General features: G+C 43.3%; 1 protein-coding gene across 2 annotated transcripts in view; it reads right to left on the minus strand.

Annotated features, from left to right (window-relative positions):
• The window catches only part of fstl5 (follistatin-like 5), a 534,185-nt gene extending 524,229 nt beyond the window's left edge, over window positions 1-9,956 (minus strand). For both annotated transcript variants that reach the window (XM_043698761.1, XM_043698740.1), the window contains exon 1: window positions 9,752-9,956. The gene's annotated coding sequence lies outside the window, so the exon portion shown is untranslated. The remainder of the gene's footprint in view (window positions 1-9,751) is intronic.
• Window positions 9,957-10,402: the final 446 nt, after the last annotated feature.

Raw genomic sequence — 10,402 nt, forward strand, 5'->3', positions numbered from 1 at the left:
GTATGGAATGAGCTGCCAGAGGAAATGGTGGAGGCTGGTATAATTGCAACATTTAAGAGGCATTTGGATGGGTATATGAATAGGAAGGGTTTGGAGGGATATGGGCCAGGTGCTGGCAGGTGGGACAAGATTGGGTTGGGATATCTGGTCAGCATGGACAAGTTGGACCGAAGGGTCTGTTTCCATGCTGTACATCTTTATGACCATGATGATCTTTTTTACTCAAGAGGGTTGTGAAGTTTTGAAATTCTCCATGCAGAGGGCTGTGGAAGCTGAGTCATTGAATATATTTGAAGTAGAGATGATGGATTTCTAAATACTAAGACTTCATTGCACTTATTGTATAGCAGAAATGCCTATGTACCTTAAGCCAAACATCGGAAAAGCATTAATCTATTTAAAATAGATGGATTAATAAGCCTTTTAAAATAGAAGCCAAAGAATTTAATATGATCAGACAAAAGACACAAACATTCCATGAGCACATGTTAAGTATTTGATTCAATTTACAAGATTAGAAACACAATCTGTACAGAAACAAATACCATAAAAGAAACATTATTTCACTGAATTTCTTAATGGCACTGACAAACTTTACAGCACCTTTGCTAGCACAATAGTATGTCTATGATATACATGTTCTTGCTTTAAAGAAAATGCCACGGCAGGAATTACAAAACCTTGATTCATTGGATCGATCAATATATAGGTTTTTTTACACGTGGCTACACATTTTGTAACAATGCGATTCGACCTGACTCGTTAACTGATCTTGTTATGGCTGGTTTTTCTGTTCCCTTGGAGATCTCACACACACACAAACTGTGTCAACTGTTGAATCTGCCGATTAAAGATAAGCTATTCATCCTTTTAAATCAGCAAGGTTTGGTCTTGAGCATGGAAAGCAAGCCACATCTCTTTAAACTGTTTTTGTTCAAATTTGCATGTTTGTAACAAATCACATGACAGCTTTGTGGCCCAGGCAAAAAATATAAATACTAATATATTAGATTAACAAACTAGACTATTGCCCATTTACAGATCCATTTGTGTTGCATTTGTAGAACTGAAATCATTGTTTTAAGACATTAGCTGTACTATAGTAAAACACATTAAAGCTCTAACAACCTTAGTTAATGGTTGAAATTTCTGAGTTTCATAATTGGCATCAGCAAATACTGGAGAAACAACTGTTTGTTCTCCCTTAGAAACAACATGCTGGCAATTAGATGGCACACCTTTAATTCTAGCACTTGATAATCAATTCTCTTGGGTAAATATTATCAAGCACATGAAATTTAGCATACACTCTGAAGTAGATGCTAGCACAAAAACTGAACAGAAAAAAAAACTGAATTGTAAAGCCAATACCAAAAGCTAATACTTCCAAGCCAATTATCTTCAGATGCCTGTTATAAAGTGCTTGAACCTTCCACCCATCACGTACAATGTCATTTGATCATTTCGAAAAGGTATAGTTTTGGGTATATTCACTAATACACATTACTGATATAACACATAGCATTGAAATTTCCTGTAAGCCATCCATTATTCCATGATGTTGTATTCCCAAATGGCTTAACACTCTCCTATTCACTGACACTCCTATTACTGAGCACAGTATGTAATAAGTCAGCAGTTCTTAATGTTTTTGGATGGAATTTTCTCAGGCAAGTGGAGGCAGGATTAAGGGCAGAGCAGCAGGAAAAAAAAAATGAACGGTCTTCAAAAGCCAATGTTTTCCCACACATTAAGTAGACTTCAGATTATATTACTATTCCTTCACTGTCCCAGGTCAAAATCATGGAACGTCTTCCCTAACAGCACTATGAATATATCTATGCCATATTGACTCCAACAATTCAACAGAATGGCTTACTTCCTTAAGGGCAGTTAGGAATGGGGAATAAGTACTAGCCTAACTAGCAACCCTCACATGCTGTGCACAAATAACAAAAAAAGGTTTCCACACTCTCTGGCTCCTCTGTGGTGCCATACCTGTAATTTCAACAGAATTGGAGGTAGCCAGCTAAACTCCCTAGCTTTCAGGATTGGATCATCTGTCTAATCTTTCTGCACCTCGCTGTTAACCAAGTGTGTGAGGTCACTTGGTTGTTTTAAATGCAGTGTTCAACCAACAAGTATCTTTGATCAATGCTCTCAAGGGCTCGTTAAACTGTTTCCTCAACTGGATCTGTCTCTTCAGCACAACATTTAAATTGTTCATCTCCTTTGTGACCTCCAGCCATACCTACTTGGTAAAATTGTCTGACAGCCAGCTGTCATCCTCTGAATAAATTGACTGTTTCCATTTTACTTTCTTATCTGCTAACCTTCAGACTTGTGAAATATGACAAAGTACATGATTCTAATTTCCAGCAATACCACAGAGAGGTGCAGCATTTCATTTCTTGAAAATTGACTCATGGAATTTTAATATACACACCAGTATGAATGACTTATTTTAATATAATTCAGCTCAAGTAACAAGCCCTGTCTTCCCCAGTGCTTTTCCAATAAAATAGCATATACATAGTACGGATATCTGAAACATTTTTTTAAAATCGCTTTCTAAAACTGGGCTTTCACATATTGACTCTAACCATTCATTTCATCCAAGGCATTTGCAAGCTGCTGCTTTACAAACAACAAAAAAATTAAAAATTAAAAACAAGGACACGATTTGTTTTGTGCCCTACACATACCTTTCCAATCTTCCCTCCAGGTGCAAACACAAAATGCTGCCACAATCTCACACATGGGCAAGTTTAATTTTGTTGCCCCTTTCCCACACCTCAACAAAAATCTGTGAGAACACCAAGCTCCCTCATCCCTAATTGAATACTACCCCAAATTAACAAGGATTTTCAACTGTTGAATGTCCCAATATCAATTCTAATTGGTTATGCTCTATGCTACTTAACTCTGTGATCAGCCTGTATTCCTCGCAAGACAAAGCTTTTCACTGTGCCTTGGTACACATGACAAAAATTCAACTCAATTCAACTTATCATCATGTCAACAGTTCATACTTTGTTGAAACCTTCGTGTACATCCTTAGACAGCCTGTGATTCCTGATGTATGTAATGTTAACAGTGGTATCAACAGGCATTAGAACATAAAATTATGCCCAATGTGTCGAAAGTCATAAACTTTAGTTGGTCTTTAACTACTGAGGTCATTCTGGGAGAGTGAGTAGAGGCAATTTGCAATGTTGTTCACTGATTGATATTCACTCTAAATAATAACTTAATTCTGGAGCTCAATTCATCCTCAAAATGTTACTGGATGCCTGAACTATTTGTAATTTCTCCTCATGTTAGCCTTTGTACTCTGCTAGTTTTATTAAATTTTGAATTTAAATCCAACAGTATAACATCATTACATTACTGTTAGGTAAGCTATCATTTCACATGATTTGGAGGTGCCGGTGTTGGACTGGGGTGGACAAAGTTAAAAATCACACAACACCAGGTTTGTTTGGAAGCACTAGCTTTCGGAATGCCGCTCCTTACTCCACAACCACCTGATGAAAGAGCAGTGCTCTGAAAGCTAGTGCTTCCAAATAAACCTGTTGGACTATCACCTGGTGTTGTGTGATTTTTAACTATATCATTTCACAAGTTACAAACGTGACCTTCAATGTGCATCAATGCCTTCAGCCCACTGCTCCTGGCACTTTAACGCTGTAAGTCACTTTGTGTAACCCTGAACTCAACAGGAGAGTGCAATCAGCCTTCACTCAGTATGTTTTACACAATGCTCTGATCAGTGATTCTCTTGAAAGAGACAATGCAATCATTTTCAGAAAAGAATAGTATCTTCCTGTCACATAAAAGAGATCACACATTATATGTAAAGTTCCACCTTTTGTCCTGTTATTTACTTGGAAAACTCAGTCACCATAATTGGATTAGATTCCCTACAGCGTGGATACAGGCCATTTGGCCCAACAAGTCCACACCGACCCTCCAAAGAGTAACCCACCCAGACCCATTTCCCCTCTGCCTAATGCACCTAACACTATGGGCAATTTAGCATGGCCAATCCACCCTAACCTGCACATCTTTGGGCTGTGGGAGGAAACTGGAGCACCCGGAGGAAACCCCCGCAGACATGGGGAGAATGTGCAAACTCCACACAGACAGTCATATAACAGAAACATCAAGATGATTGTACCCAAAACATAAACAATGTCACAAAATACAAACTGAAATGGTGTGGGGTTGGGGGGGCGGGGGGGTGGTAAATGATCAGAATATCAAGCAAATTAAGATTTGTTTTCCTCTGGTAATGCACCTAAGCCTCAAACCTTAACTTATTTTTCTCTCATGATATGTTGATGAACCTTTTGAACTTTGTCTGTTTTGCTTTTTTTAAAAATATTTATGAGCTTGTTTCTCTTTTCACATCTATTGAAGGCAGCTGAGGAGATAGAATGTAAAAGGAGATAGAATGTAGTGCTGGGAAAAACATAGCAGGTCAGGTAGCATCTGAGGAGCAGTAGAGTCAACGTTTCAGGCAGGACTCTTCATCAGGACTGGGGAGGGGGAAGGGGGCTGAGAAATAAATAAGGGAGGGAGGTTGGGGCTGGGAGAGAGGTACTTGGGATGCCAGTAGGTGGATACACTTAGGAGGTGAGAAGGGTGGAGCGGATAGGTGGGTAGGAGGGTGGACAGGTAGGTCAGGTCAAGATGGCAGTGCCAAGTCGGAGGGTTAGTTCTGGGGTGGAGGGAGTGGAGATTTGGAAACTGGTGCATTCAATGTTGAGGCCATATGGTTGTTGGCTTCCTCGGCAGAAAATGAGGTGTTCCTCCTCCAGTTTGTGGATGGCTTTGGTCAGGTGGTGGAGGAGGCCCAGAATGGACACGTCATCAGGGGGGTGGGAGGGGTATTTGAAATAGATGGCCACCAGACGGTGGGGTTGGTCAGTGTGTAAGGACCAGAGACATTCCTTGAGCCATTCTGCGAGTTTGCACTCAGTCTCTCCAATATCGAGGAGACCACATCCACAGCAATGGATGCAGTAAATGAGATTCGAGGATATGCAAGTAAATAGCTGCCAGATTTGGAATGATCCTTTGGGGCCTTGGACAGAGGTCAGGGGAGGTGGTGTGGGCCCAGGTTTTGCAACTCTTGCAGCGGGAGGGGAAAGTAGTAGGTGTGGAGAGGGGATTGGAGGAGTGTGTGGGTTCTATTTCTGTTGTAGTTAACTGTTGTTCATTCATTGTTTGTAAGCTCCTCAATAAAACAAGAAACATTGCAGATAAGTAAGAAGTACATGGAAAGTGATGATCATGTAAATAAAACCGAACAATGCTGTTACTACTATTTTTCAGCTTTTTAGAAAATACAGAGTCATAGAGTCCTACAGCACGGATTCAAACCCTTTGGCCCAAACTGGTCCATGCTGAGAAAAATGTCTTTCCATTTTTGACTTTCCAAAATGCAAGACCTCCCAGTTATCCATATTAAACTTTCTTTGCCATTTCTCGGCCCACGTCCCCAGCTGATCAAGGTCCTGCTGCAATTTCTGATAAGCTTCCTCACTGCACATGATACCGCCTTCCTTAGTATCATCAGCAAACATACTAATCATGCCTTGTACATTCTCATCCAAATCACTGATATAGATAACAAACAGTAATGGGCCCAGCACTGACCCCTGAGACACTCCACTAGTCACATGCCTCCAGCATCCTTTCACTATTACCTTCTGCTTCCTAACATCAAGCCAATTGTGTATCCAATTTGCCAGCTGTCCCTGGATTCCACGCAATCTAACCTTCCAGAACAACCTACCATGTGGTACCTTATCAAAGGCCTTAACTAAAATCCATATAGACTACATCTCCTGCCTGCCCTAGTCACTTCATCAAAGAACTCTAACAAATTTGTGAGGCATGATCTCCCACTCACAAAGCCATGCTGACTACTCCAAATCAAATCTTGTCTTATTCATCAGAATCTTCTTAAGTAACTTACCCGCCACAGATGTTAAGCTGACTGGCCTATACTTCCCAGACTTTTCTTTGCAGCCCTTTATTAGATTAGATTACTAGATTCCATACAATGTGGAAACAAGCCCTTCGGCCCAACTAGCCACACCGACCCTCCGAAGAGTAACCCACCCAGACCCATTTCCCTCTGACTAATGCACCTAACCTATGGACAATCTAGCACGGCCAATTCAGCTAACCTTCATATCTTTGGATTGTGGGAGGAAACCGAAGCACCCGGAGACACGGGGAGAATGTGCAAACTCTACACAGACAATCGCCCGAGGCTGGAATCGAACCTGAGACCCTGGTGCTGTGAGGCAGCAGTGCTAACCACTGAGCCATCGTGCTGCCTCCTCTTGAATTGTGACACAACACTCACTACCCTCCCATCTTCCAGGAGCTCACCCATGGCTAATGATGACACAAAATTATCAGCCAGAGGCTCCACACATTTTTTTTAACACCTGCAGTTTTCTTAGATATATCTGGTCAGGACGAGGAAATTTATCCACCTTCATACATTCCAATATGTCCAACATCTCCTCTATTGTGATATGGACATCATCCAAGGTAACACCACTAACTTCCTAAAGTTCCTGTGTCTTCATGTCTTTCTCCACGGTAAACACAGAGGAGAAATATTCAATGAGAACCTCACCCATCTCCTGCAGTTCTACACATACATGTCCTTATTCTTTTTTCCTTTAATATACTTACAGAACCTCTTGGGATTCACCCTAATCTTCTCAGCCAAGGCTATCTCATGCTCCTTTTTTACCCCCCTGATTTCCTTCTGCAGTAAACTCCTGTCTCCTTCATACCTCCAGGGATTCCCTTGATCCCAGCTGCCTGTACCTGAGCCATGCTTCCTTTGTGCTGCTCAAAACCTCAATATCTCTTGTCATCCAGGGTTCCCTATTCCTGCCAACCTTGCCCTTTCCCTCACAGGAACATTAGGACCTTGAACTCTAGCTATCTCACTTTTAAAGGTGTCCCACTTGCCAGATGCCCTTTTACCTGTAAACAAACTACTCCAATCAATCCCTGCAAACTCCTGTCTAATTCCATCAAAATTTGCCTTGCCCTAATTTAGAGCTTAAACCTGTGAACCAGTTTTGTCCCTCTCCATAACTATTTTAAAATTAATAGAACTATGGTCACTGGTCCCAAAATACTCTGCCACTGTCACCTCCCTCACCTGTCCTGCTCTGTTTCCCAAGAGTAGGTCAAGTTTTGCCCCTTCCCAAATAGGACTCTCTACATACTGCTTGAGGAAACTTTCCTGAACGAACTTAAATTCCACCCCATCCAACCCCTTAATGTTCTGGCAGTTTATGTCAATGTTAGGAAAATTAAAATCCCCTACAATGACAACCCTATTGCTCCTGCAATTCTCCCCAGTCTCTCTGCATTTTGTTCCTCTAATTCCCATTGACTACTTGGGGGGTGGGGGGTCTATAATACGATCCCAATAACGTCACCATCCCCTTCTTATTTCTTAGCTCCACCCACAAAGCCTCACTGGATGATATTTCAGTTATGTCATCTCTGATCACTGTTGTGATACTCCCCTTAATCAAAAATGCAACTCCCCCTCCCCTCCTTCTGCCCTGTCTGTCCTACCCTGGCACATTAAGCTGTCAGTCCTGTCCCTCCCCTAGCCATGGGTCTGTAATGGCTATAGTGTCCCATTCCCACGTACCTATCCACACCCTGAGTTCACTGCCCTTACCTGTCAGCCCTCTTGCATTGAAGTAAATGCAATTTAATCGAACAGGCATTCCTTGCTACCTATTGTATTCCAACCTGACCTGTCTCTTCAACTTAATGTTTCTGATTACTGTATCTCCTTCGAGCCCATTGTGTCAGCTTCCATCACCTCCTCTGGCAATGCGTTCCAGGCATTCACCACCCTTTGTGTGAAATACTTGCCTTACACATCTCTTTCAAAAACCCTTACCTCTCCACAACCACCACACCTTGAACTTGTGTCCCCTGGTAATTGACTCCTCCACCCTGGGAAAAAGCTTCATACTTTCCACTCTATCCATGCAATTCACAATCTCATAAGCTCAGTGATGCGCACTGCTGCCTCACATGGTGAATTGGCCATGCTAAATTGCCCGTAGTGTTAGGTGCATTAGTCAGAGGGAAATGGGTCTGGGTGGGTTACTCTTTGGAGGGTCGGTTTGGACTGGTTGGGCCGAAGGGCCTGTTTCCACACTGCCGGGAAACGTAAAAACAAACATAACTTCCTTACAGTTCCGATCAATCTTCAAATCGTTAGTTGGTAATCGGTAATATCAAAGGAAAATCACTCCAACTTCAAGCCCCCGCCCCCAACACATACACACGCCATTTGGTAATACATTGGGACAGCACTGCATGTACATTTGGAATTAAGACATCTTTTGCAAAATCAGCGGTGCCATCAATTAACCGACATGGAGGTTCGTCACTTCGGTAACGGAAATCGATTATGGCCAAAACAAAACTTGCTTCTGTCTTAAAAAATATATATATATATATATCCCTATCTCAAATCGTCTGGAAAGCAGTCTCCTCTTAAATGTCTCACGCCCATAAATACTGAGCTCCACAATTATTTTTAATTACAGCGTACATCTTCAGCACAACCTCGGAATACATCTTTTTAGCGTAACTTCGGAATTTCACTCGTCCTCTCCGACAATGGCTGTAATTTTGTGTGTGTGTGTGTGTTTTTTTCCCCTCTACATGACTTGTCCGCCCGACAGGGGCTGGGCTCATTGATTTGCCCGCAAGCATGTGGATGTCGCTAGGCAACTGGCCCGAAGATGGAGTTCAGTAGCCGTCCAACTGGCGACAGTTGTGGTAAATCTCCGCACAGGAGATTTAAAGAGTCGGACGCGGGTGCTGGTGTTTCAACGTCTTCTCCCGAAAGCTCGGCTCAGCGGAGAAGGAAAAGCAGAGCTCGGGGTTGATTCACGTGTGAACTGAGGGCGAACTTCATCTCGCAGCACAACTCTCAATAACACAAGCCTGCTTTTCACAAATGGAGCCCTGTACCAACCCCACTGCATTTGCAGTCGCCCAGATTGCTCGCAGGTTAAGCCAGCTCCGTTTAAAAGAAAACAGAAGAGGGGGGTGGTGGCGGAGGGAACGTTTGGCAAATGCCTTTGAAGTTTTACACATCTCAGTGATTTAATAACTGCCGCTGGATGTTAGGCGACGCGAAAGCGCTCGAAAACAAGCGAAAAAAAAAATGTACCTTGCAAAATCCACAAGGTACATCCCAGCCTTTCAGCGGACCGCAAAATCTGTCATTTATTTTATCGATGCACAAGGTGAGAAAGCCTCGGGTGTCACTTTGGGCACTATCCCCAAATCAGTGTTAGGCCAATCGTTCAGATTTTAATGCTTTTGAATTGGTCTGTGAAGTACGTGCCGGACAGACTTCCCATCTCATCAGGGGCACCCAGGCAAAAACACGGTAAGCGCCGCTTGCTGTAACTTGTTAAAAGTGTGTGTGTGTGTGTTTATTCCCCCTGTGGTTACAACAGAGCGTTTGTTCACTTTAGACTGTCCACTCTGAATGTTCTCTCCTTCCTCCCACCACCCTGTCCCTTTGTTGTTCGCTGTTAATAAAGATAAACTCTAGACATGATTGCCTGGCATGTATCAGTTCACGGACAAAGAAATATTTCCATTTTCAGCCAATGCTTTATTCCTCCCCCACCCCTCCCCTAAAATAAATGCATCTTCTCACCTGTTCGACACCACTTCGTGAAGCAGTCTACTGTAATCCGTGTTCGGTTCAAGCCCCTCAATGTGAACAGATAAACCGGGGGGGAGGGGGGGGGGTGGAAAGACGCGTCCACTGAATTTCTCCAACAAAATCAAACTGGCTCAGTGTGTGGAATGAAATGGAGAGAGAAATACATCAGCAGTTGCTGATGGGAACTGTGGTCCTGGCTGGTGCCTGCCTGCTATTTGGTCCTGTTTTGGGCGCAGTGTGAGCTCCGGAAGGATCTGCCAGAGTGAGCCAGTACCCAAGGAGATGGACAGCTCCCAGCGCCCCGCCTGCACTCTGCCGCGCCCCGACTGTCAACCCCGCCCCGTTCCTGACATTATCCCCAGAGCCACCACCCAGAGCCCTGGGCGCAGATTCCCTCCTCTGCCGCTTTGAATCTGCTCTCTCCGACAGTAACCCCTGGTTTAGATTAGATGAGATTAGTTACAGTGTGGAAACAGGCCCTTCGGCCCAACAAGTCCACACCGACCCTCCGAAGAGCAACCCACCCAGACCCATTCCCCTACATTTACCCCTTAACCTAACACTACGGGCAATTTAGCATGGCCAATTCACCTAACCTGCACATCTTTGGACTGTGGGAGGAAACCGGAGCACCCGGAGGAA

This window comes from Chiloscyllium plagiosum, chromosome 1 (assembly GCF_004010195.1).
Source record: "Chiloscyllium plagiosum isolate BGI_BamShark_2017 chromosome 1, ASM401019v2, whole genome shotgun sequence".
Classification (NCBI taxonomy): domain Eukaryota; kingdom Metazoa; phylum Chordata; class Chondrichthyes; order Orectolobiformes; family Hemiscylliidae; genus Chiloscyllium; species Chiloscyllium plagiosum.